Source organism: Mus musculus, chromosome 16 (assembly GCF_000001635.26).
Source record: "Mus musculus strain C57BL/6J chromosome 16, GRCm38.p6 C57BL/6J".
Classification (NCBI taxonomy): domain Eukaryota; kingdom Metazoa; phylum Chordata; class Mammalia; order Rodentia; family Muridae; genus Mus; species Mus musculus.
This window is the reverse complement of record NC_000082.6, coordinates 49627785-49655096: the sequence shown is the minus strand read 5'-3', so window position 1 is coordinate 49655096 and position 27312 is coordinate 49627785. Positions and strand designations below refer to the sequence as shown.

The 27312-nt window shown below is 40.5% G+C and overlaps 1 long non-coding RNA gene across 1 annotated transcript in view; it reads left to right on the top strand.

Moving 5' to 3' along the window:
- Positions 1–10444: 10444 nt before the first annotated feature.
- Gm31494 overlaps positions 10445–27312 on the top strand; it is a 72334-nt gene continuing 55466 nt past the window's right edge. Inside the window, exons 1-2 of the long non-coding RNA XR_384884.2 lie at positions 10445–10622; positions 11441–11479. This is a non-coding gene — a long non-coding RNA (predicted gene, 31494). The remainder of the gene's footprint in view (positions 10623–11440; positions 11480–27312) is intronic.

Sequence of the window (27312 nt, the reverse complement as noted above, 5' to 3'; positions counted from 1 at the left end):
AAACAGTTTGGCCTGTTCTTTAAAACACTAAATATCAATTGTACACCTGGGCATTTTTCCCAGAGGGAAATAGAAAAAATTATATTCACTCAGAAACCCGGGCACAGATATTTATGGCATCAAGACTCATATTTCCATACTCTGAAGTTAATCCAATGTCCTTCAGTGGGTAGACGACTAAAGAGAAGTGTATCACGGAGCACCACCCAGCCATAGGAAAAACAGGACATAGGTGCGTCTCCTGACAGTTTTACTGAGTTAAGTAAAAACCCTTTCTCAAAACCTTACGTACCAGGATACTATTTAAAAGATGGCATGGAAATGATAAAATCACCAGGAACAGATGAATGATTGCCAAGGTTTAAATGGATTGAGGGGAAGAAGGAAGTGAAGCTACCCAAGGTCAACTTGAGTGTCTCTATGGTGATGGAAAGGCCTGTCTTTGCTGTATTACCAGCAGTAACCTAGTTGTTCCGGGAAAAACCATATATCCCCATCCAAATCCCTGTATCTCAGAATGGGACCATATATATCGTTAATGAGATATTTAAATAAACAAAAAAATGGTCTTTGGGGTGGACCATAGTCTAATACGAATGGATTCCTTGGAAGAAGAGCGATTTTGAATGGCAGGCACTGAACAATGCTATGAGGAACATGATAAAACAGTCACCTGCAAGCCCAAGAAGAATGTCCCTGAAGAAATAACCCCTCTGACATCTTGTGTTTGAATGTCTAGTATTTAGAATCATGAGACATTTTGTTCCTGTCAGTCAGCCCATGGTCCTTTGCTATAGCAAAGGAAATGAATAGAATGTTAGGATACTCCACTACAGTTTGGAGAAAGGTTGCTTGCCTGAGAAACTGAATAAAAAGTACATGGGATAATACCTATATGATTTTTAAACTGTTATATTTTAGTTTATTTTGAAAAAAAGGGAGGAAGGCCTGACTGACAAGCAGCTGTACAGCTGCTAGTGCCCAGAGGAAAATGAGACGAGGAGACACAGTTCCCTTCCTCCCAATGCAGTATGTGCAAGCACCACGGAAACTCTTAACAGCACATGTAACACAGGCTTTCAGCAAGAGCAAGTCCAAACAGCATGAATGAGTATTGAAGAGCCACAGGGGTTGGTTGTCCTGGGAACTGCATGTTAGAAAACTTGAATCCATCCCTACAGGTTGCTGCCCACCTTTCCTGTGCATCACTGCCTCTAATGCTCATCCACGTGCCCGAATCTTGGCAATTTCAATGCACTCATTGCTCAGTATCTCCACTGGTCAGGTTCAGGCTCTGTCTCTGCCCAGGAGGTTCTCTTTGCTCTCAGAGGACCTCAGCATCCTCGATACTACTTTGATGTTGCCTTCAACTCTCCAGCGGCCCATCACTTGGCAATCCATCACTGTCTGTACTCTGGTGGTCTCACAATCACGGGTGGAGTACTCCTGCAGTTATCTCTGATGACCCAAGGCTGCGGGGAAAAGCAGGCAGCAAGCTCTCCTCTAGGCCTGGGATCCTTTTCTTCATTCTCTTCTGTCCCCAACGTATTTTTACAGTGAGAGTCTGACTGTCCCTGTCAGAGCTATGTCTGACTTTTAAATGAGGCTGCTTCTACAGTGTCAGCAGAAGATGGGCTAGGCTCAGAGTGACCTGCAGGGGGTATTCTCAGGAATCTCCAGAGCCCTGCAGCTGCAGACTCCAGCAAGCACTGCTGTCTTAAGGACCTTTTGATCCTGCTTCAGATTCTGCTCCAAAGAGGATACCAATTTACCTTTTTAATCCATTGGTAACTTGTGCGCTGATAGGTAACACCCATACTGACATTAAACTCTGCCAACCAGGGGACTGACCTTCAGCAAATTCTAAGTGTAAATATTGGATCTGCACCCTATGGATTGCTATGTAAGGCTCCCCGAGGGACACCTGGTACCACTGAAATGTCTGGGAATGGATTTTTCCTGCGGCTTCAGGCAGCTGGAGGAGAGAACTTTCCGCAGAAGTCCTCAGGGGAGGCAAGCAAGATGTGTGTCTGGAAAGATGTGGGATGAGTTTCAGTCCGCTCAGCCTTCTGGATGAAGGGACCACTGTTTGCAAATGAACTGAACACTCATTAGCTTATTGGGCAACCGGAAAGATGAAGAACCAAGGACTGCTGCGGATGCGGCAGCAGGGCTTCTGGGGATGCTGAGGAAGAAGCACAGGGGCTGAGGGGCGCCAGACTATGCTCCAGGCTGAAGGCTGGGAGGAAGCCAGCACCACCTCTCCACCTGATAAAGTTCCCACTTCCCTGCGGACCTCCAGGGGTGGGGGTTAGGGCCTTGGTCAATGACTTGATGGGTCACCACACTGCCGGGACAACTGCATGGCAAGAGGCTCAGGGTATCTTCAAAATAAATGTTTAAAGTATTTATAGGGTTCAAACGCAAGTCTGCTGAGAAAGCATGTGCTGAGAATCCACCTAAGACTTTTGACCTGCGCCTGTGTCCAAGGATCGTTAATTCTGAAGCCACGGCAGTGATTCGAAGTATGTCTTCAAACTCAGGAGACTGACGTGGGTCCTGACCTAAGGCCTAGCTCTGATGGGTCCAATAGCAGAACTCCACAGAGCTTTCTCATTTTCCTTATTGCGGGTCAGAACTTTGTGGTTGCTGCTGTCTCTGGAGTAATGACCCGGTTTTTCAGACCCAGAATTTAGTGGGGAGTGGCTTCTGCTATCATTCTCTTCTGTAAGAAAAGAGTCTGAGGCAGTTGGCACCACATCATGTTCTGAGATTTTTTTTTCCCTAAAAAAATCACACTGAACAATTTTGAGTGACATCATTTTGTAGTAATTAGGGGAATATTGCTTTTAAAGTAGGTATTTTGGTACTGCGTGGTCCCTAAACACAAGTTGACCATGTCAAGTCTTCACTTGAGAAAATAGCAATTTATTTCTATCCTACTTAATTCTTTTTTAATTGAGATAGAATTGTATCACTTTTCCCCTTCCCTTTCCTCCCTCCAGTCCCTTCTAGATACCCTCCTTCCAACCCTTCCTGTTCTCCCTACTCTCACGTTGGTACCTTTCTTCTTCATTATCATTACACACAAATGTATGTATATATGAAAGTATGTATATATCTGTGTGTGTACAAATATGTATAAACAGAACTTTTCAAGTCCATTTTTGTTACTTTCATGTAAATGGTTTCAAGACTGATTGCTCTGCACTGGACAACAGCTAAAGAGCCTCATCCCTTTCCCGGGAGAAACTTAATTTCTCTCCCTGCAGTTATCAGTTGCCTGTAGTTCTTTGGTCAAGCTTGGGAACGCAGAAAATTTTCTGACTTCTATGTTAACACATCTACCCATATGGCTATTGTTCTGGCCCTGCTTATATCCTTTGGGGCTGAAGCCCATTTCACAGCAGACTTCCTGGTATTCTGGCTCTTATAGGAGTTCCACCCTCTCTTCCACAGTGTTCCCTGAGCCTTAGAGACAGGAGTTAGGATGTCGACATATTCATTGGCCTAGGCTCTCCATGATCAGCTGGTCTCTGCATCGTATCCAGCTGTGGTTTTCTGCCATAGTCTGCATTTGCTGTAAAGAGAGGCTTCTTTGCTGAGGGTGGGAGCTATATTTACTTGTGGGTATAAAGATATAATTTAGAATATATTTAGGAACCATGCTGGTCTAGCAAAGTGGCAGCGGTAGATTCTTTTCTAAGGTCCAAGACCTCCCTAGTCCCAGGAAACTTGGCTAGGTTTCTGGTACCAGGTATGTTTTTCTTCCTGTTGAGTGGGCCGTAAGTCCATTTAAACAGCTGCTGGTTGATACAGACATGCAAGAATCACGGATTGCACATTCATGTATATCTTGTCATGCTGGCAGATGCCATGGTTCATAGGTGTTGCAGCTGTGTAAGAATTAGTTGCTTCCTCCCTTGCAGCTTCTATAGTATTTTCTGGAACCATAGAAGCTAGGCTACAGGAAAAAAGAGGTTTTCAGGTCCAGTCCAACATATATTATACAAGTCTTATGTCCTATCCTAGATATGTAGTGTCTCCATGATCAGGGCCTAACTCTCAGCCCCTGAAAGGCAACCAAAAGTTTCATCTATAATATTTGGTTTTGGGAGTCACTTGGACTAGCTTGAACAATCATTTGAAAGGACATTTCCTATGCCTGGTACTGAGCTTTGTGTTCCTTTGTGATTATTGTAGGAACCACTGTCAGTCCAAGTGGCTTAACTATAATATATAACATAAAATATGCATACACATGCACAAATTATATGTACATGTATGTATATAATGATATATCATATATATGTATCTTAATTATATACAGTTATACATATCTTATATTTTTAACTATATATAAGATTTAAGATATATTTAAATATATATATATATATATATACTAAAACTAACTACTAACTCTACCACTCCCTAATATATGCCTAAAAGATTTGAAATCCTTCTCCACAGAGATATACATTGCCCCTATTTATAAGAGCCAGGAAATGGAAACAACGTAAATGTTCATTAATAAATGAATGCATAATGAAAATGCCGTATACACACAATGGAATGCTATTTGGCTGTAAACAAAGATAAAATCCTGACATTTTCAGTTAAACAAATAGATTTAGAAAAAAAATTATATTGAGTGGGGTAAACCAGACCCAGAAAAACAAATGTCTCATACTCTCTTTTGTCTCCAGTTCCTAGCTCCAAATACTCAGATATGCATATAAGCAGAAACTAAGAAATTATAAAGGGACCATAGGTTGGGGGCACTTGGGGGAGGGGAATAGCAGGACACAGGTGATATGGAGTTGGGATAATAAAGGGAGGTCTCCAACTGGGGAGGAGGATGGGCCAATAAAGGACAAGGAAGGACAAAGGACAAATGACACCAAGGTTATTTGATAAAGCCTCAATGAATCATTTTATAATTTGAAAATTATATACAATATACACAAGTACATTGTATACATACACACATATACACACATATGAAAGAAAATAGTAATTTTTAAATATATAAACTCTCCTGCTCCTGTCTGGTCATTATGTAGGAAGAGATTTTCACAAGGAAGTTTCAGAGGTAATTCTGACATTGTGAATATTTTGCTGACTTGAGAAATTAACCTCCTCATAAAATCCAATCCCACTTTGCTATTTTGACACTTCTTTTGTGTGAAAGTATTCATTAACGTTTCACATAATTGCCCTGTTTCTAGAGCAAGTATATAATTTCCCCCAGAATGAAGACTTCATAATGCATATCCAATAAAGTCCACCCTGTCTGCCGCTACTTGACATCTTAGACTTAACTTGAGTTTGAAAATGATTTTTCCCCCCACTGTTGATCCTGCAGGATCCTGTTGATCCCCATTGTTCATCTGCAACCATTTAAAGCTGCCTAGCAGCCAGGGCCATTTGTCATGTCTGCTGTTCACTTTTTGTCACTGCCTCTCCCATGGATGCCGGGATCTCTTCTGAATATATACTGCTAGCGACTAGTGACAATTCTGTATGTACGATTTTAATCTCACTGATGAGAGTACTATCACAACTTCGCCTTTGCTGCAATGTTCTTGAAAACAGCAATTAAATTTTAATAATAATGCTGGAGACTACAGAAAGCCATGATAAGTATGAGAACTTGCATTGTAATAGAACATGAAATAGTTGGGGAGTAGACTTGCAGAAATAAAAGGATTTCATTTTCTTAGTAAATTGCATGGTGATGCAAAGACTCTCTCTCTCTCTCTCTCTCTCTCTCTCTCTCTCTCTCTCTCTCTGTGTGTGTGTGTGTGTGTGTGTTTACGTTAATGAGTTAGTATGTAAGGAGGAAAACGTTCAACCTTAGGTGATATTATCTAGGTGCTGAGTACCGGTTTCAGAAATGGAGCCTTTTATTGTCCTAAAAACTACTATTTTGGCCAAATTTTGATGACCAAGTAGCTCCAGGAATCTGTCTTTCCCCACCTCCTCAGCCTTGATATCACAAGCATATGGGCTGCTGCATTCATTCCAGATTTTTTACATAGATTCTGGAAAACCTACTTAGGCCCTTATGCTTGTGTGGCAAATGCTTTATATATTGAACAAGCTCTCCAGCTCAAGGTCAATTTCGCAAACATGTTTTTGTAGTTTATTAATCCTCTTATGAATTACTGTTGCACAGTTACCACAGAGAAAGTCATCATAGAATCTTTGCTTCTGCTTATTGTTAGTGCCCCCACCCCCGGCCTCTGCTGTCCCCTGGATACCATTCATTTTACCTCTGCATTCTTCTCTCTGATTTCTTGAAGGGATGAATTCTCACACAAGCCAAACTTTGCAAGTCAGTGTTTGGCTCATTTTCCTTTGCATAATCCAAGTAGCCAGTCATAAATAACGTCAAAGGCTATTCGTTGTCTTGCCACCACCAAAATGAGCTCTGAATCCAATTTTAAAGATGAAATCTAGGCTGGTCTATACATTTGGGCTAGTTTTCCTAAATTACTGTCTTAAGTAAAAGCCATCAATAATTGGTTTCCTATGCAGTAGTTGGTTGGTCATGAACTTCTGCACCACATAACTTGTTCATGATGGCTGCAGATCCCCAAGGAGCTAAGAGAAAAAGAGGTAGGAACAATTTATCTTTTAAAGCAAGTACACAAGGATCCAGTAGTGCAGGCCTGTAACTCCATCAATGTCGTAGGCTGAGGCAAGAGGATCACAGGTTCAAGACCTGCCTGGGCTCCTGAGTAAATTAAATCAGCCTTGGAAATGTAGTGAAACCCTGTGTCAAAGTGAAAAAAAGGACTGGAGATGGACTTTAGTGGTAAAGCCCTAGATCCTGGGGTCAGTTCCTAGTACTGTCCAACAAACATGGAGACAACCAAAATTCTAAAATATGTTTTTCCCTAAATAATTAAAAGTAATTATGAATTTTTTATCCTACTTTTTTTCAAATAAAATAATTTGCTATTATTTTTTTTATGCTCTGGTAAAGTGCAATCAATCTACAACAAATGGTAAACTCTAAACATCAATTATATGTTCTTACTCAGTTATTTTGTATCAAATTATTGATCATATGGTCAGTTCTAGTGCCAATTGCATGAGCTAGTGGCTGGAGAGGTCTCTATTTTATGCTTGCTTTGAAAGAACAGACTTTCTAGATGTTCTACATAGATTAGATGTATTTTTTTTTATTTTAGGAAAATCCCAGAATAAATATAGTCTGCTATATTAGAGTAACAGGCACTTTAATTAATATAGGTGAGATCCAAGACTCCTGTTTCTTCCCCTGTGTTTTCACATATAACTTCTCACTCTTGTGAACAAACACAGCAGTGTTTGTCTGCCTTCATATGTCTGCTAAAAATGTGTATTCTAAGTGACCTTTAGGAGCTCTTATCTCAGAAGCAGTGCGATCAACTAACCCGATAGCCAGCATGATGAATAGAATAATTTCTTTTGGGCTTTTATATTTAAATTTATCCGTTCTAGGTCAAGAATAGAAGCTTCCCCCCATTCCTATGTTATACAGCATGCTGATAGCAACACGATATTTCACCTCAGATGCTTCGTTTATTTTTCTCAATATCCTTTTTGTACAAGAAACAAACAACCATGAGCCCACCAGTAAAACTTTGAGGAGCAAGTCTCAATAAACACACACATGTGTATATATAATTGCAGCTGGTAAATGTTGATGTTATTTCTATTATAAGCCTCGGATCTATAAAGATATTTTTCTGTTTTCTCTGTTTGATGAGGCTGCTTAAAATAAGCCATGCACATCTAAAATAAGAAGCCATAAGAATAAAAGTCTGACTTCTTATTAGAAAACTCAGGATAAAAAGGAGCCTGCCAGGAAGCCTTATAGACTGAAATGTCACGGTGTAAAGATAGCTACTCCAACTCTCTGGTGTTGTCTGCAGACAGGCTCTGCTTTTATACATGTATTCATCCTAGACAATGCTTGCCTTGAAGGTAACCACAGTTTTCTATAGTTAGGCACCTAATATATGCAAAGCATACAGGACATAAAGAGATTAAATGCTTCATATTTAAATATTAAATCTTGTTGCCTTCTCTGAGATTGAAATGGGTATAATAAGCATTGACCTTTTAGATCTGGTGATTGTTAGGGTAAAAAGAAAATGGACCGGGAAATTGAAAGATTATGTTTGTATCCCATTTTCAATGAGGGTACTCCAAGGAACATGGCCAGGATATATCTTTAATACAAGTACAGTCTTTTGGAAGTGAATTCAGGGAATGGAGGGAGAGATCCTGAAAAATTTCAGGATGGAGGAAGACCAAATCTAAGGGTGAGTTACTGAATTGGCTATCTCCATGGGCAACAAGTACCAGGTGGGAAATCATGTTGAATATCCTTGAGGGTTGTTGACTAGAGACACAAAATAAGGATCAGTCTGACCCCTATAGGCTGGCACTAACAGCAGAGGTTATCAATATCAATGCTATCTTTTTCAGGAGTCCTATTATGAAGTAAAGAATACATAGGACAAAAAGGCAGGACAGTCACACTCTATAGCTGAGATAAGATGTCAAGCATTCATGTGGGGCTAGTCAACTCAATAATAGGTAGAGCAAAGACTTGTATCAACGGAATATGACAGGGCATGAAGATATCACCCTAAAAGAGGCAGGGGTGTCTTTTGCCTTGCCTGTTCATCACAATGGTCCCCTCCAAGAACATTGTGAAACTGTTTGACAGAAAACCCATTACAAACTTAAAAATTTCTAGGGATTTTTGTAGATCTATGGCATAGCCATAAAACAGGGAAAAGGTGAGAGAAAGAATGGAGAAGGCCATGGGAACTCCTGCCTTAACGTGGCAGTTCCAAAACAGCAATGGACCAGAACATAGGATACATGCAAGTGTTAACAACATCACACTTAGCATTTTGGGAAGCACATGTGTAATTCTAACATATCATGCTTTTTATTAATTTGAATACTAGGAGAATGTTTCTTGCTAGAGTTAATATTAATTGATATATACGCTTTAAGTGGCTAATACATGAAGAGGACAACACCTGCACACCTCAAACCCACTTAAGATCTACATTTCAGTCATGATTCCCTTCTCAGCTTTAGACTTCAAATTCACTTTCTTCTGCAGTGCTTTGACAATTGAAAGCCTCCAGTTACATTATTAATTTCAGCCCTTTTTGATCACTGAGACATCAACCGGCAGCTCCCCTGCCCTCCTCAAGTGGCATGACAGTAATGCTTTAATTCCTTAATAATTTTTATATATTTAATGAAGGTTAAACACCAATGCATCTGTAAATTCTCCTCTGGCACATAGGTGTATGGGTGTGCACATTATAGATATAATCACAGTTAACAATATTTCATATGGCACCCCTTGAAGGGATTAAAGAGCTACTTTGCAGACGAGAACTCAAACTGATGTTTGAAATGATAATGGACTTCAGTGACTGACAATTGAACTTCTGCCAGATATGGCCCTACAGGCTCCCCTTATGTAACTCCCCAATGGTCCGTCTAACTTTTCTTCAGGTACCTTTTACTGGTGGTTGTAGCTAACACAAGGTACAAACCCTGAAGCTTCTGACTTAGACTTCAACATTGGTATGGTCTGATTTATCTCTCAGTCATTGGTATTTTTAAAAACCTTAGCTCTGTTTTTAGCCTCAGTCGGAACAATCTTTGCATACAATATATCTCTGGATGTATACAGTATTTCATTCTAAAACTTCAAACACCTTCAAAGAATGTCTAGTTCTTCTATTTTGAGATTCCATGAAAGTATGTTTCCCTTGTGGTGACACTTTAATACTTTAGGATCTTAGATATTTCCCTAGACTAACTCAAGAGTGGCTGTGATGTATCAGGAACTATATGGTTTTCAAGGATTCAGAGGTGGAAGCTAGGACTGTCTGCATCCTTCAAGGAAGTTCCAGTTTGATCTTGTGTCACAATAGATCTTACTAAAGAGTAATAAAAGTTATAGTGGATGACTGTGGGGATTTGGGGACATCTACATCAATATTCAATTGGCAATGGAAGGCTTAGAACAGATGACTCCAGAATAGAGCTGTGGAGGGAGACCTGGATAAGAAGATGGGAGGAGTTTCTCAAATGTACCTTTCCTCTAGCATGTGTGACAGGTGGATAAAGTGGGCAGTCAGTGATGTGCAAAGATGAAGTCATGCAACAAAGAGAATTGTGTGCTATCCAAAGGCTCGGTGCAGATAGAAGACTCCTGGTGTATGTCTTTACACTTCTTTTCGTTGTTGTTGTTGTTCACTTTGTAGTTTTTGTAACATGAACTTTATCAAGCAGCCTACTGCAAGAAGTTGTGTTGTTCTGATACTATGTCATTCTGTTTATTACTGGCTGTCTCCCATAGCAGGAGAGACAAACTATGATCACATGGATGTGCCTTCTTACTTCTTGTAAAGTCACTGTTGGAATCTGGACTTTGGAATCAAAGAGACTCAGAGCAAGGATGAAGTTCCAAGAAGAGAGCTCTTACGCTAACACTTTTCATTCATCATTATACTTTGCTAGTTATGCATCTAACATTTGCCCCTTGGATTGCCTAGCATTTGACTAGAAGGTATGAAGTTCTAACCAAGGTAAGGCTTTCATTCTATTCTGTTTATATCTAGATACTAGAGTTGGGCATGATTAAGTCAAATGTATATTACTTTTACTTGACACTTTAATTTCATGTTAGGGGAAAATGTGCCTGATCTTTTAAATCAATTCAGTACACACACAAACACACACACACACACACACACACACACACACACACACACACACACACACACACATGTACATATACATATTACAAAACAAACAGTACGAAGTTGGCATGGTAGATACTACTGGTTATTTTAAATATAAAAATAAAGTCCTAATGTTCTGATAAGATACAGAAGGCAGAAATAAAGAATACTTGTTTTAAAAGATATCCGAGGACTTCTGATTTCAGTGGGTATATTCTGTACTTATTGACTACAATATGGGGCTTGTCAGCTATCCTAAGGATCTAACCCAGGTTGTCAGGCTTGGTTGACAGCAGGCTCTTTTACATATTGAATCATCTAACTGGTTCCATTTCCTTGTATGATATATTTTTAAAAAGATTTTTATTTTGCTTTTAATTGTGTGTGTGTGTGTGTGTGTGTGTGTGTGTGTGTGTGTGTGCGCGTGTGAGTAGTTATACCCAGATGAGAGAGAGAGATGTCTTCAAAGGTCTGAAAAGACCATTGGATCCTCTAGAGCTGGAGGTAGGGGCAGTTATGAGCCACCCGACATGAAAATTCTAAGCATATTTTTGGATGTATTTGTTTTCTTCTAGAGTTACAGTTTTACAGTGTTTTTTTTTCCTAAGGTATCTCCCGTTTGACTAAAAAACAAAATTACTTATTTATTTTTTCTATTTTAGAAGCTGAGATGCACCTCATCTTCTTCTCCTGGACCCCAGGTTTTCAAGATCTTTGATTTTTCATATCCCTATTTTTTTATTTTGGGTGATTTGAAAGACTGCATTGTTCCTCCTTTTCTTTGGGGGAATTTTGAGGATGACCTAGCATGGCTTCACTCTGACAAATTCCTTCAAATTTTTTTTCCTATACGAGTTCTGTCTCTGTCTCCATCCACACAAGCAACCTCAAGGCGAGTCAATCTTGCAGTTCTTGCAAGCAAGCAACACCCTTTGTTTCCCTTTCTCTAAGTTTCCTACCTTAACCTTTCTTCTATCATTTCTCTTGACCTAACTTGAATGAGCCTTATTTCTGGCACACCTCCCTCCACAGTGAGGTCAGTAGTCAATGTGTTGCTTACTCATTAGAAAACGCAAAGCTACTTTAATCCATGAGTATCCTCATTCAGAAGACAATTGAGTTGTGTGGTAGGTTGAGGAAACAGACACCTAACAAGCAGAGATTTGATTTCTACCCTGGCTGTCTAGGATGCTCATTGTCATACACAATCATACAATTAATAACTATGTTGAGCTCATGTCCCTAGTTGGAAGATGAATGATAATATGATGGTATAGCACTCTTACCTTTATGGTAACTTGAGACTGAAAGAAAAATCATCTCCATTGACTTTGTTTTCCTGGTTGAATGTGGTTAATTATTTATTTCAGATCTGCAAGTGTCAACCCCAGAGTAACTAGAAACCTGTGAATATTTCACTATCCCGAATTCAGCCTCCCTCCCACTGTCTTCCTGAAAGAGTGTTGACAGATACAGACTCTTTATCAGCCATCTGACAGAACTTTTTCCCTTGCCAACATGGCTTTGATTTGTTCAGGTTATTGGTGAGGAGTTCTGGCTTCTGACAACCAATGCCATTCATTCTTTTCAAGGCAAGTGAGAAGGCTTTTCCAATCATGCATTTGTCTTGCCTTTGAGTTCCAATGCCTTTTCAAGTTTTGTCCCCTGTCTTCAGTTTAAGTCACAGTAACATCCTTAGCATTTTCTGGTCATATGGAATTTTCATAAGTGGTTTATGTTATATTTCAGATAATGTCTATTACTAGATTTTGTTGTTTTCATTTATTAGTTTGGTTTTTTTTCTTTGTTGTTGTTGGTTGTTTTGTGTGTGTGTATGTGTGTGGTTTCCTAGTTTGAGGCTTCACTAAAGATATTGTATATTGTACAAAGGAAGAGGAGGAAATGAATTCACTTCATAAATAGTTCCTTCTGGTGCTGCTTTTTCTTTCTGATGTTTGCTCCCTCTATGAAAGCAGCATGGAGTCACAGAATCAGCAAATCTCCCTGTCTTCTGTGTAGAAACTAAAGGTTAGTTTTTCTTTTTCTTCCAATAAAATTCTCCTCCTCCTCCTCCTCCTCCTCCTCCTCCTCCTCCTCCTCCTCCTTCTTCTTCTTCCTCCTCCTCCTCCTCTTCTTCCTGTTCTTCCTTTCTCTTCCTCCCCTCCTCCTCCGCTCCCCCTCCCCCTCCCCCTCTTCTTTTGACGTTCAAATGCTTAATTAGTACATATCTAGGTCCTGAGTATGCTGGATTGACTTTTACTGGAAGTCAGACTTACTTTGAGTAAAGTGATTTGATTTTATTTTCACTTTAAGGAATACTTCTATTTTATTTGTGTATCAGCTGCTTCATTTGATGGCTTTTTGCTTCAAGGCTTACAATTGTGTCCTAAGCATTAACCTCATTGATTCTATTCATCTGAAATTATCAGGCTAGTTCCAACTTCTTCTGTTTCAAGACTGGCTTCCAGTGGAGTATCTTCTGTGCTTTCCAAGTTCTGTATTCACACTGGTTTACCATTAACATGATCATTTCCTTGGCTTTTAAATATTCTCTTGTCTTACTATTTTGTTAGGTTTGGCTTTTGTTCTTGCATGGCTGTGTACATATTCTGCCCATTACTTTTCAGTAATGTTATCCCAAATGTCTATACCTTTTACAGACTATGGCTATCTTTGCTTAGCCAAATTGGTTTGATATAGTATAAATGTGATAGACTTATGCTTAGTTGTTTTTGGCACTGCATTTGAGACTTTAAAACTCATGATGATAGCTGTAATTGCTATCACCTTACATCATAGTACTCTCTGAGGATCAAATGTTCTGTTATATCCATTTTCTCTCAGCCTGAATTAGTTGCTATGGGTGGATATTAAGCAGTGTGTGGTTTTGTAAGATGATTTGACTGATTTTTTTTTTTTTTTTTAGTATATATCAAAACCCATGTTCCTGTTTTTAGACCATTTCATTGGCTATTGTGTGTCAAAAGGTTTAATGGGACTTTGTCTGATTTCCCCCAATTTGTGTATAGTATTAGTGTAAGCTATACTTCAACTAGAGTCAGCTCCATGATCCATGTTTCATCTTGCTTTAGGATATCTCATACTTTAGAAAGAAAAAAAAATTGTTCTCCAAATGTTCCAAATTTGGGTCTGTAATGGGTCCTAGGTCCCTCATCAGTATGATGGATTTAAAGAACATACACGTTGTTTTACAGTTCTGAAGCCCCAATGTCTTTAATCTTGTTTCAGCGGGGCACGCAGTCCTTCCAAAAGCTCCAGAGGAGAAATCTTGTTTCCTGCTCCTTGATTCTATCATGTCCTGATCATGCTGATTGAGGCAGTGTAATTCTAGTGTTGATCTCCATATTCTCATGACCTTTCTTACTGTGTGTCTGTGTTCTTTTCTGAAGCTTAATGGGATTTAAGGTATAGCCAAACCCAGGATAATCTCTCAGACCTTACCTCCTTCCCTTCCACAAGGTTCCTGTCTTCTATATATGACATTAAGTAGGCAGGATCCAAGTCAACCTACTATTACATATTAGGAAAGACTTTCAAGACTTGTCACAAACCAGACTCAGTTTATTGAGTCTGAGTGTCTGTTAAAGCCCTCTCCCAGAACCCTACCTAGCAAACTTCCACAGCCTGTGGATATGCTAAATTATTCTTTCAGCCTAGAGTGCTAGAGTCTGGTCTTCCTGCCTTTAGGGGGTAGGTCATTTGTTCACGTTACTTTCCCTTAACCCTGCCAGCAGAATATTTTGGTTGTTTTTGTTTTGTTTTATCTTAAACTTTTCTTTATTTGTGTATATATATGTGCATAACTGAGTTTATGTGCATCAGGTGTCAACCCACACTCCTAGTCAACATGAAATTCTTAAGGTCAAATTTAGCAACTGACTGTGTTTGTTAAGCACTATGGTACTGAGGTATACCTCCATCCTTGTCATTTGTTCTTAATTTCCCTAATGGGTTATTAGTTTTGCTGCCCAACTAGGACTCATGTCTGATTCTATGTCCTTGACCTATAGCATTTCTACTAATTCCCTGCATAGAACTTTGTTGCAGTTTTTAAAGATTTAGCTTTTATCATATTAAAATGTATTTCCTCATAAAAATGGGGCTAAAATAATTATTTTTGCAAACTTAGTTTTTCTGCACATATTCAGATGATTGGTTTTCAATTATAAGCTGTTCAATTATGAGCCTGTGTGTTCTCTCTCTCTCTCTCTCTCTCTCTCTCTCTCTCTCTCTCAAAAAAATGAACCTGAGGCGAGGATTAAAATGTTGGTCTTTCATGTTCAAGGTGAGAACCCGAAGCCGCAAAGAAAGAAATGAGGCTGGATGGGTGGCTCCGTGAGAGATGGCTTTCCATGTTGGTTACTTCTTTGTGAGCAATGGAGAGGAGATTTGGAGACCTTTGTGGCAGACAGTTACATTCGCTCAGAGTGATGGACATTTTTAGAGCCTGAATAGAGAGCTGTGTCTCCTGAGAATGAGGGATGACAGACAGAGAAGGCATTCGCCTGCCACATCTATTATTTTCTTTCCATCAAGATTTATTATGCAGTGGCTGGGAAGATGGTTCAGTGGGTAAAAGTCCTTGCTGTGCAAGCATGAGGTCTTGTTCTGGAATCCCCAGAACCCTTGTAAAAGAATGATCTGGCTTTCTAGAGACCTAGTTCTAGCATGTCTAATTCCAGTCGTCTACTGGGAGACAGGAAGCAGATAGAAGAGAATTCTCAGAAGCTTGAAGGCCAGCTTGTCTGCAATATAAAGTAGTAAAGTGAGAGAGAGCCTCTACCTAGAGGGTGACAATTGACACAGCCAATTGTCTACTTTGACCTCCACAGGCATGGCTGAATTCACATCAAGTGCTATTTGTGTGTACATGCGTGCCCCCCCCCCCCCATTTACACATGTACACACAGATTTAGCATGCAGAGGTAAACCATCCTATATGTCCAGACTTCATCATCTAGTCCATTTGATGACAGTTCAGGATGTCACATCCCAGGCCCTGCAGTAAAGTGTTTCATTTCACTCCAGAAATATGAGGAAGAGCCAGGCTCTCCAGGTGTGGAGCTAGATGGCTTAGCTCTGAAGTGATGTTCAGAGAAAACAGTCTGGCACTCAGTACAAATGGCTAATAAGCTTCTCACAACCACAGTTAGTTAATAAAACAGTTAAGACAGTGCAGTCTAAAGAGGCTCATGAGATTTGCACGCAAGGTGGTCAATCACATTTATAAATATTTCTAATACTAAACCTTTTTTGACCTTCCGAGAAAAACACAACTTTGTTATGTTGGCAGGCATGAAACAGGGCCAGATGTCCGGCTAAAGAATAATTGTCTGGTAAGCCATTTGTTGTTTTCTAGATCTGTCATCATGCTTGAGTCCTGGATATGTGAGCTGATACTGAGGCTTGGCATTTTCCTCTACTTCTGAGCCCAATGGCAACACTAATAACACATTCAATGATGTGCGATGCAGGACCCCTCTAAAGGGTGACAGGCACAAAGGCTCCCTGAGTAGTAGTTTATTTTATAACTTCTCCTCTCCCCTTCTTTAACAATACTGGTGGAAGGTTGTGTTTACTTCAGTTTAAGCTCCCTTAGCCCTCCAAGGAATTTCCCTAGTGGAATTTCCCCATGAGAGCCTGTTGCACATCTTTTCTGTCCTGGGGTAGGCTTCTTTGAGGAGCACACTCCAAGAGCATTGCTGTATTTGCTTTTCGTTCATCTTACTGTAGTTTGGTTTCTGAAGAAAAGCTTTCTTTGTTCTACTGTTAAGTTTCTCATCCCCTCAAGCCAGCCCAGTATACAGTACAGTTACATACATGTTGCTTTGGTTCTTGTGGCGGGGGGGGGGGGGGGGGTGCGGATAGAGTGCCATAGCTGAGTACTAGTGACCTCTATGTAGCCATCTGAACAATTCTTCAAGATCACATAAAGAATTGCATTTTGCCTATTTACATATGCAGCATTTTTATTTTGTCTCATTCATTTTTAAATTGTAATTCTGAGTTTCTAAATAGTTTTAAATTTGAGTATTAAATAAATCTACAAGAACACAATAACATTCTATTTACTTTTCCAAGGTTTCCTTACATCTTAATACTCATGTTGCATTGCTAAATATTTAAGAAATTTACAATGGATTAATACAATGCAATAATTGCAATACAATAGCATAGATACCTACACTATCAATTTTATTTGAATTTCATCTGTTTGTTCCATATTTTTTCCTGTTTTAGGACCCAATGAGAATACCTCAAAAGGCTTAGCAGATCTGTCTTTCCAGTTTTCTCTAGACTTCAAGTTCTTCGTCTTGCTTTGTTTGTTTGTTACCTTGACAGTTGGAGGTTGTATTGGTTAGGCAATTTATAGGTAAATTGATTGTAACTTTAGCATATAGTTTTCCTATGGTAAGAATGAGGCTGTGTCTTTGTGGCAGAATACTCACAGACATGGTATACTTACCACATGTATAATGTAGTACACAGCTGCATGATGACATTATCATGGAGTCTTACCACACATATAATGTAGTACAAGATTATATCATGACACTGTCATGGGTAATGTTAACCTGCTTGCTTGTGCAAAGCAGTTTGTCAGGTTTAAATTGTGATTTCTTCCCTTTTATACTCTAGCACTATGACAGACCACGCCCAGTCTGTATTCAACAAGTGAGCTACTAGGCTTCACTTGCCATGAGGAGTTTGTGTACAGATATATTCTCTGGAATTATTTAGTAACAGAAGCAGTTCACCCTACCATGCATTTGTGTCACTGTGAGTCGATATTATAGTTTGTATTGCTGGTTACAATTTCCAACCTTGGCATTGGGGGTCAGATTGAGGCCCTTGCCCTTTGGTCATTGTTTCTGCTTTTCAAAAACTTAGCACGGTGTTGCTTTTCCTTCTTTGTAGTTCACCAACTGGGGCTTGTCATACTGATGCCATCTAATTCAGCCAGAGAAGGCATGATTTTTTTTTTTCCTAGAGAAAGTCTCGCTAAGCCCGGAGGAATTATTTTATCCCTGTTTTTTGATTTTTGTCTTTTGTTTTTTGTTTTTGTTTTTTTTTGAGCAGGGTTTCTCTGTATAGTCCTGGCTGTCCTGGAACTCACTCTGTAGACCAGGCTGACCTCGAACTCAGAAATCTGCCTGCCTCTGCCTCCCAAGTGCTGGGATTAAAGGCATGTGCCACCACCTCCCGGCTTTATCCCTGGTTTTGATATTTAAAAGAAAAATAAACCTTACACTGAGAAGAAGCAGTTGTACAGTTTATAAATTGCCTTCAGGGGTAAAATACCTTAAAAATGCAAAATTCATCAACACTCTGTTGACACACTTGTGTTATTATCATCAATCATATTCTGCTGACATTAATGATATATTGTTCTTCTCTTACTAGAAAAATCAGCTGGCTTAATTGTTGATTTTTTTTTAAAGTCCTTGGCAAGTCAGAGTAATTCATTTGGATTTTCAAGGGAAATTTTTACAGTATAATGATCTGAATTCTGATTCTCAAAAGTTGTTAATCACTGAAAATGAACTGCATCCCACATGCGTATTGGCAGTGGGGATGGATTTGCTTGTTTGTTATGATTGTGGATTTGATTTCTCATCTCAGCAAATAGAGAACTGGATGCCCTTATGGTGCATCTCAAGATTGATTTGACAGCTTGAGAGGCTATTTAGAAAGAGGGTGTAGGGAAGATGTAAGTGCTTGATATTGCATTTCACTCTATGTCATTTTCTCAAGTGTATAAATTCCTTGAGAACTGAAACTTTTTAAATGCAACATTTAAGAGGAGTATTCAGTCATCACTGCCAGCACAAATAAAGTCCCGCTAACTGTGTGCTGACGTACCTGGGTAAAAAGACTATTTATTGCATAAGCTTGTACTTGTCTCCAAAATCCACTATAGGCTTGGTAGAAGGTTATAACTTACAGACTTTTCATGCTGCTTTAAAGCAATATAGAGTCAAGAGTGCTGGCAGAATTCAATTGATCTTCTTCACTTTACCAAGTAGCAACAGGGTAATGTCTTCCGATAGTACTTGTAGACTTGAGAAATTATCCCACTCATAGCAAATCCATGGTAGTTGCTCCCACCCGCCGCTGTGTAATTCCCACACGGTAGAGAACAACACCTAAAGGCTTGGCTTTCTCTCATTCCCGATAAGCCTCTAATCACTTAGTTAAGTCTCCTGGGATGGTCTTTGTCTCAGCTGTCTCTTGGGTGATCTGAGTACTGTTCTAGTGTGAAAAAGAATAATTAAAGACACATGTAAATGTGCTAGCTAAACATGGACCTATGGCCAATGCTTAATTATGTTCTTCAGTGCCTCGTGAAATGTCGAAAAGAATATAGTTATTGATGCTTCCTGGACTGACCCTGGACTGTTGGCCCTGTCTGCCGGCTAATGTCGGCAAAGGCCCTCATGTCCTTCCTGCATCTCCCCCATCCACTCTGCCACTTTCAAAAGCTTGAGCTCTTTCTTGTTTCTCTGCTTGGTTCTAATTTGGGGCTGGGAATGGGCATCCAGTAGAAGCGTCGTTGTCAAGATTGGTCTTTTGCACAGTTTGGGAGCTAGGATCGGAGCCAGAGAAACAACACATGGTACATATTTGATTGCGCTAAGTGGGACGTGACAAAAATGTGATTACTTCTATTTTAATCTAAAGAGATATGTATGTCCCCAAACTGGTTAATTCTATAGAACAGAAGAAAAATGGCTGCTGGGTAAGCATACAACTTGCTTAGTGCGAGCAGAAGTCTATGCATGTAACAGAGGAATGGCATTAGTATCACATATTGGCTCTTGTTCTTTCTGCCCTCCCCTACTCTGCTGTCAGTGAGAAAGAGCCACATTGTCCGGGCTCCCTTCCTCTATGACATCTGCATAGACTCAGCTAATAGGAGGTCCAGGCAGAAAATTGAAAGTCAAGTGGGCAGTGAAGAAACCAGACTCTTCTCCTCATTTTTACTTGCTGCTGTGTCCTCGAAGAGGTTTCCTTTCTTCTGTACCACAATACTTTTACAGAACAAAGAAGACCCTCACTATTACTACAAAGTTCTTCGATTGGCCTTCTTGGCTTGTAGCAGCTTCTCGTTACTGATAATGACTGGGTAATTTTTACTCATTCTGTTATGAAAAACGTAAAATAAACAAGCAAAGGAAACTCGTGGCTGTTGCTGTTTCCAGACTTGACCCTGTTACTACTTGTTATGCCTTTTGTTAAGTGCCAGCGTGAGCAGTAGCCCCTGCTATGTTCTACACAGATCTGACTGGTGCACCCAAACTCTGTATGTGTTTGCTGCTAATGGCTAATGATGGGCCTGCCCTTGCTCTGAGGAGCCTGGGAATCTATGCCATCTGACCAGGGGTAAACCCTAGCTAACAACTGATATACTTAAAGATGCAAACAATCTCTTACTGAATCAAAAGGCAAGGCTGCTATACGATTCAGCCTTCAGTGCTTCAGTGCAAAGTTCACCTATCAGACATCCTTAACACGTGATGTTCTGAAAGACAGAATCAGCGAGACGAAGCACCATGAAACTTCAGCCAAGCCTAGCCTGCTGGGCTTCTTGCTTTCTCTGCATTACCTCCTCATTTCTTTATAACCTGTTCTTGGATGTTCATTCCTCTCAGTGACCCTGCTGTTTTAATCCCCATCTCTGCCTCTGCTACTTGAAACTGGAGTTTATAGTGTGTTTACAGAGGTAATAGAGAAAATCTGTTCATCTGATGGGATGCATAGATGGAGGTTAGGGGCATCATTTCCCAACAGTTTGAACAGTAACAGGAAGGTGAAGGCAACAGCAGGCAAACATCCAGAGGAATGAAAGGTTAGTGGAAAGTTGATGATTTAGAATTGAAGCGAAAAGGAGATGTACTAAGATGCTTAACAGTGATAGATAGTATAAGAGTTTAGGATTGTTAGTGAGCTCTACCTCCGGGGATTTCTGTGAGACTGTCCCAAATGATTAGACCATGGGGGTTCTGGCATAGGGAATGGATTGCTCCATTGATGTGTTCATCATACAATAACAGAACAGGAAGCTACGAAAGGTAGAAGGTAAAGCCTTCTTGGAGGAAGTGGGTCACTGGGATCTAAATCTTGCCCTGGTTTCTTCATGTACCCCTTCCCCTTTTCTCTGTCCCCTGCCTATCATGGCAAAGTTCACCTATCAGACATCCTTAACACATGATGTTCTGAAAGACAGAATCAGTGAGACGAAGCACCATGAAACTCTGAGCCAAAGTAAACACTTTCTCCTTTACATTGTTTCTGTAAGGGTTTGCTCACAGGGAAGAGAAAACTAATATATTTGCAAAAGTCAACAAGGTGCATTGAGGCTAGAAAGGTGATACTGCGCCTCTGAGTCTGGAGTTTTCAGCAGTATGAGTGCCTGGGTGGCAATTAGAAATGAAGTCTGCAGCAAGGCTAGAAATTCAGACTCTGAGATAATTATATGAAGTCAGGCATCCTCAGAGTTGAATCATACTTCTCCTTTTATGGAAAAAGGCTAGCATGTGTCGTCTTGTGGAAATGCAAATAGGGCTGTGTAATTTAGTGGGAGTAGAACCAGGAATAACAGAAGCAGCTAAACAGAGCTGCACCATGGGTAAAGTCACCACCGAAGACAGTGCGCAACTCAAGGGGATGTTATTTTGAAGAAGCATATTTGAGAACGATTTACCAGGAGGAGGGATGGGATGCACTCATCCATTCCCTCCCAGTATTTGTGTGGATGTAGCATTCTCTGCAATTCCGTTTTTTATGTGCTGGGTTGGCAGAGTGATGTTAGAATTACTGAGATTCTCTCTCTCCCTTCTGAGGGCTCTAGATCAAGGCTTGCTCTCACACTAAATACATCAGAATGTAGTCATTGGACTATAGTCTTCCCTAGAACTGGTTTGTACAGTGTAGCTGCAGGAAGAAGTGGGCAGGTCGATGAAAATCATGCATAAGAGTTGATCATCAAGCACATATGCATGGGAGGTTCAATGTGTTCACACCACCTGAATATAGTTTGTCTTCGTATATAGGGTAAAGAATAGCCATAAAATGGACAAAAAGACCTGACTTACTGCAGACTCAAATCTGACCACACATAGAAATTAAGCTCTGAGACCTTGAACACACTGATCCTAATTTACTGGTGTGGGAACTGAGCATTTAGGAAGTGCTTGTCTTTATAGCTCTTTGCATCATTATGATAGGTTTTCTGCAAACTCAGATTAAGTCCTCCTTAACTTGCATAACTCCATTATTTCCGAGAAAGGGTAGTTGTTCCGGGAAGGGCTCACTTTCTCTGCTGAGTGCCATTGTTTCCAGTCTAAGTCTAGATCCTTCTCAGTGTGGCGTACACCTTGCTTCTGCTGGGCTTCTCCGGGTGCATGCACATTGGGTTTTTAATCAGGATACGAACAAGTTGGCAGTAAGCTTATACTAACAATCATGTCTTTAGAATACTCAATGCAGAGAAAGATGCTAAGGGAGGAAAGAAACAAAAGATGCTGGTAACGTCCATCAGATGAGAACAGTGTCCTGTGTTGTCCCTTGAGAAACAAAACCATGTTCAATCTCATGAAAACCATCTTATGCCCGGGGGGGATTGCCTTTTCCTCATTTGACACATTCATGAGCTAGAAGTTTGGTCCCTAACACCTCCCTCCCCAATGGAGGGGTATTGAAAGGTGATGAGACTTTAAGAGATGATCTGTTAATGATGACTGGGTCATGATGTCTTTGTAGGTGTCAGTGCTGCTCTCCTCTTGGTTGAGCCTGGCAGGAGTGGATTCATTCTTAATAAAGCAGGCTGTCAATGCGCAAGCCTGGCATCTTCTGGCTCTGCTCTTGCTGCACATCTTTTAGAAGAAGGAATTATTGGATTATAGTTCCAGGGACAGAGGCTATCATGGCAGGGGAGAGGGGGTACCAGGGGGCCAGGCAAATGCAAAGCAGAGAGAGCTAAGTGGATATGGGACAGAGGCAATAAACTCTCCAAGTCTGCCATGGGGATGTATTTCCTATCATGGTTCCAACTCCTAAGGGTTTTACAGTCTCTGCAAACAATTCTACTAATAGGGTCAACAAGTGTTTCAAAAGCATGGACCTATGAGGCAGTATTTCTCATTCAAAGAGCCACACCATGTGACCTCCTCAGCGTCTGCTATTGGGGGTCCTTCCATTGTTCTGACTCATGGGTCATTGCTATGACCTGTTATGTGCTAGCTAGAAGTCCCTCATGAGGGGCTGAACAGCTGGGGGTGCTCAAGTTTGAAATTTTAGCCAGCGAAAGCTGTGGCCTAAATAACGATGATGGTGATGGTGGTGATGGTGATGATGATACTGACGATAATGATGGTAAGGTAAGAGTCTTGTCTTTTCATAAATTTCTCAGATTCTCATTTGAGAAGTACACAATAGACAAAGTGGAGTGAGGGCAGTTGGTATCCATCTAGTAGAAGTCAAACTGGGAGGTAACTAAAGAACAGCAGCACTTGTAGAATGTGAACTGATATTATAGGTTTATTATAAAGTAAAAAAAAATCTATTAGGTTGCCATAAGAATTAAACCAGCAACTGGTACCTGATACCCCTCTATGTCTACATATCACTGCATGTATAATAGCGTCCACATAATGGTATTGTTGGTCATTTTGGAGCTGAAAGTGAGAGCCAGATCTGACCCTACAACTCCTGCTCCTGACCTGGCAACAGTGCTCAGGAATCCTCACTGTCTAATGAGGCTGATGCTCAAAGTCAGGATTGTTTTTCAACTCATATGAATACAAAAGTTGCTGTGCTTCCCAAGCAAGATGCCAGGCTCTGTGCCAAAGCTGCTGTTCTTGCTCTTCAGGAGAGCGAATGCCTTTATTTTCCCAGATGGGTTGAAAATGGCGTGTTTTTACTCACATTAAGCCTTTTATCGGAGGTGCTTGCCCTGTGGAATTAGACTAAATTCAAGGTAGCTCATCAAGTGTGTGCCAAGGGTGTGTTCCCTGCCCTCAGAAGAGCCTCCGGCTCAGAGCTGAGTACTAGCTGTTTTATAAAAAAGCTGTGCATACTGATTGAGTGTGCTCTGTGTCTTCGGGGACAAGGACATCGGCAACTGGAAAATACTCAAAAGATGATAACAGAGATGATCCCCTGGCTCATGGAATGCTTAAGCATGTGCCAAGGACCAATGTTGATTTCTCCCTGAGCTGTTAACCTTTCCTTTGCCACAAGATCCTTTAGCTTGCCCTCTGTGCTGTAGGTGTAGAGGAGGATTCTTAGCCTGGCTGTTTCTGTGTAGCCCTGGGCCAGTCCCTCAACTCCTGCTACACTTTGTTTAACATACATGGGAAAGGATGGTGGTGCCTGGGACTCTGAGAGGTTTTGTATCTGTTTGGAGGATTCTGGCATGTTTGGACAGGTGAGCATTAGACAAAATTCAGATGGTTTATCTATCGTGGGAACTTTCCCTTTTTGAGCTTTTCCCCAAGATAGCAAAGCAATGAAAGATACTGCCTGTGACATCCTTAGAGGAGGAATGAAGGCAAATAGGGATTATCAGTCTCTGTGTGTTTTGGATTAAGTCTTCTTTGTTAGAAAATAACGTGGAATTTGAGGCTTAATTGAGATTTGGTCCAGTTTTAAGTGTTATTTACATAGCTTGGGGGAGCCAGTCTGATGGTTTAAGAAGGCTAACAGCAGATCTGCATAGGTTCAGGAAGCAACAGTCTTGTGCATCGACAACATTTATGAGAAATAACTTGGCTGGCAGCTGGATTTCTTGGTATTTGGAAAGGGCAGGTAATATGCATAAATAGATTTGGTGGCTTTCTTGAGGTTGTTTGTTTTTAAACTAGAATGCTATACCTGTGTTTTCCTTTCTCCTGATTTCAAATATCTATCTGTTCCTCAAAGCTACCTGTGCTCCGAAGCCTGATGTGGTTTGTGTGGTTTGCGTGAGGTTGATGTTTATTTGAATAATCTGAGGCAGCAGAAAAGGAATACGTTTAATCATCTAACCTTTACAATGAGGAACATTTGAAATGTCAGCATTTTATTTCTGGAACAGGTGAGCTATTACATTTATTAGGCTTTTATTTATTTATTTACACACCACAGCTTTGGGGGAAAGCATCTGAAACAACCTTGAACTGCTTCTAATAAAGGATGAAAAAAATAAGCAGAAAGCGATGAAAGAGTAAACAGAGTGTGGAAGCGCAGAGAGTTTCTGAGATGTATCTAAGGGTGTGGAAACAGGGCCAGGGCAGAAATTACTTGTGGAATCTTTACTAGTCAAAAGAAGAGAACCCAATCTTCTGGTTCAAAGCCCACAGCAAACTTTATATTATAAATATTGGTTAAATTCATTCAGCATGTACTTAAATACATGGTAAATAGTCCCTTCCTGTGTCAGGTGCCTGGAAGCAAAATTACGCAGGTTCAAATACTCTTCTCAGAATGCTCACAGCAGCAGACGTGGTGAGTGCTGCACTTGCCAAAGTTTGAGCCAGTTGAACTTTGCTTTCATCTAATTTGTGGAAATAGTAACAGTTCTTAAAGTTTCTTAGAACGCTTCCCTGGCCCTCTAGTCAGACACCCAAGAAACAACAGACATCAACCAAGTGAAGGAAACAGGAGAGGCAGCCAGATGGACTGAAAACACTATACAGAGCCATTATGCTCAGAGAGTCAGAGAGGAGCCCGTGCAGGCTAGCAATGTCAGCTGGGTAGGATCAATCATACTTTGGTTCTTCCAGTCAGCTTTGTTAAACTTAAAATGGGACTAGTTTTTTTTCTGGGTTTATCCAGAAAATTATATAACAACATAACAGGTTTACTAAGTAAATTATATAAAGTCTTACATTGTTTTTCAACTAAAATTTAGTAACCTTATGTCAATTCTCCCAAGCTTTTTTTTTTTTTTTAAATAAAATGTGTTTGAGGAATCTTAAAAGCTAGAAAACTTTGCTCCATTAAACTTTCAATAACTCTAGCTGAAGAGACATGAAGTTAGTGGGAAATGAAGGTTAAAGCATGGTCTAGTTACAGAACATTGTCCTGTGACTAAAGGGAGGATTTTCAAAACATACAAGTAATGGCTTCCCTGAACAATCATTTGGGTTGAACGCCATGCTCAGTCACTGGGGTTGTCGGGTGAGTAGAAATTGCATCCAGCCCTGTTTCTGTTACCAGGCCGTGTGCCTGGATGATGGTGGGATTCAACTAGAAGAAAAGGGCAACCTTTGCTCTTTATCGCAAGATACTGGCTGGTTGTAAGGTATACACATCCAGTGGTCTAATATAAAAACCAAGCTTAGCAGTACCCCAGGAGTCTATGTGTAGACTGCAAATAGGATGTGACATTCATTTAATGAGACACTTGTTTAATGAGTAGGCCTGTTGTTAGTTGCCTATTAGTAGAGCTCCACCTGCCAGCTACTACTGAATTATGATGCACCTATAGACTTTAGAAATTAAGTTGGCAAGAGGGACAATGTAAGAAGGATGCATCTTGACATCCCAGTTGGCACTGGGATGGTGGGCATTCCCTCATTTCACAGAACTGCAGAAGTTTGCCAATAGAATTCTGTAGAGAAACAGAGATGTAAGGAGATTGCTTTTTAAAGAAATTAGAAATGTTGGGTTATCTTTAGCTACCCACAAGACCCGCCACGGGATCTTAAGGCCTCTGGTGAGTGGAACACAGCTAATGCTCCAATCCAATCGTGCGGGACCTGAGACTGCATTAATTAGGGAAGCAGAAAACCAGACCTGATCAGGGGAACAAGTCCCTTTCGGTCCACGCCAGCACAGGGGTACCTTGGGCATAGAGTCTGCAGACACCAGTAAGGTATACACAGGACCCTCCACGGGATCTTAAGAACTCTGTGAGTGGATCACAACTTCTGCCAGGAGGCAGGTTCGAACACGAGATATCTGGGCACCTTCCCTGCAAGAGGAGAGCCTACCTGCAGAGAGTATTCTGAACACTGAAACTCAGGAGAGATCTAGTCTCCCAGGTCTGCTGATAGAGGCTAACATAAACACCTGAGGAACAAGATCTAACCAGAAACAACTATAACAACTAACTCCAGAGATTACCAGATGCCGAAAGGCAAACATAAGAATCTTACTAACAGAAACCAAGACCACTCACCATCATCAGAACGCAGCACTCCCACCCCACCCAGTCCTGGGCATCCCAACACACCTGAAAAACTAGAGCCGGATTTAAAAGCATATCTCATGATGATGGTAGAGGATATCAAGAATGACTTTAATAACTCACTTAAAGAAATACAGGAGAACACTGCTAAACAGGTAGAAGACCTTAAAGAGGAAGCACAAAAATCCCTTAAAGTATTGCAAGAAAACATGACCAAACAGATGATGGAATTGATAAAACCATCCAAAACCTAAAAAGGGAAGTAGACACAATAAAGAAAACCCAAAGTGAGGCAACTCTGGAGATAGAAAACCTAGGAAAGAAATCTGGAACTATAAA